Genomic DNA, 1,453 nt, shown 5'->3' on the forward strand with positions numbered 1-1,453 from the left:
GTAAGTAAAATTTAGTAAATTTTATCATGTCTTAATCATCTTGTTTATATGCAATTGGAGTTTTATGTTAAGACAATCTTCATAACCCATTGCTCAATGCTCATGAGCTTAAAGTTAAATGGTACACACTTAAACACTGATTCAATTTAGCAGATTACCAATCTTTTTACCAATTCTATACTACTCTAGAGTAGGTTGTTCATACTAACCATCATGTTTGTTAAAGTTCCTAGAAAAACAAGGCCTATCATGGTTGAAAAAATTGTAGAAAAAATAACAACAAATTTGGCTCCTTTGCCATTTCTAGTCCCCAGCTCATTGACTACCCTCACACTGCATTCACAAGCATACAAATTTATATAACAATCAATACACACTCCTTAGAGGTGACCCTAATCTCTACTCTGACTGCCAGATTTGCAGCATTCAGAATTGCATCCTTCTCAATATTTTTGGTATCTTTGCCATTGTGTTCTTACAATTTTTTATTTATATGCTCAAATGTCAATGTGTTCTCATGATTTTTGAAATTTCTTTATAGGCTATGTTATTGATTTCTATAGAGGATGAAGCATATATTTCTTATAATCAAGACATGGATGCTAATTTTGTTCTAAGTGAAGGAAGAGAAATTCCCAGAACCAATAGACAATCTCTTGATGAAGGTAGCTTAGATGCTTTCCTTTTGAAGGGAAAAAGCATTCCATCATGGCTCTCAGAGCTTGATGTGATAGCAAAATAGGTAGAAGCAAAGTTAGCATAAAAAAATATTGGATGTTATTTAGTTGAAGTTTAGGAGGCAATTAATGTAGTTCTCTTCGATTTACAGGGGTTTACTAGATCATCTCTTTTGAAAGATCCAAAACAATCATACTTACATACAGTGCTAAGTTCTGCATCTAGAAGTGATAATTTCTTTAATTTCTTCCTATCTTTGTTTATATGCACAAATCATGCTTTTATTGGAGCTTGAATTTTAACAATTACAATTTGTTAATTGTGGAGGCCAATTGACTATATGTCATAGGAATTTCACTTATAATTCTATTTCAAATTGCATTAGCTTTTAGTTGAAAAGGAACCTAAAGAATTGAAAGTAACAAATTGGTGTTTCAAAGAGTGGCTTTTTTTTAATAGATTTCTCATTTATCTCAACCTTTTTGATTAATACTAAATTAATTTTTCAGCAATAATGCTCAACATTATATATATTAAAGTTTGCCAGAGACTTGGAATTACTATTGTAGGAGCACGAATTGGGAGGATTTTTTGATATGGCCTAAAACTAATAACATAGAGGTTTGTTATTATCTTCTCAATTCTTCAGCAAGCTTGAGTAATGAAGTCACATACTTTATTAAGCTTCTATACTTTTTAATCATTGTTGACAATTTTGTGGTGATGTTAGTCCTAGTTGGTGGTTTGTTCTTGATATCCAACCAACTTTAGGTTT

The sequence above is a fragment of the Cupressus sempervirens genome, chromosome 10 (assembly GCF_028749045.1).
Source record: "Cupressus sempervirens isolate cs-2001-9-10 chromosome 10, ASM2874904v1, whole genome shotgun sequence".
Lineage (NCBI taxonomy): Eukaryota > Viridiplantae > Streptophyta > Pinopsida > Cupressales > Cupressaceae > Cupressus > Cupressus sempervirens.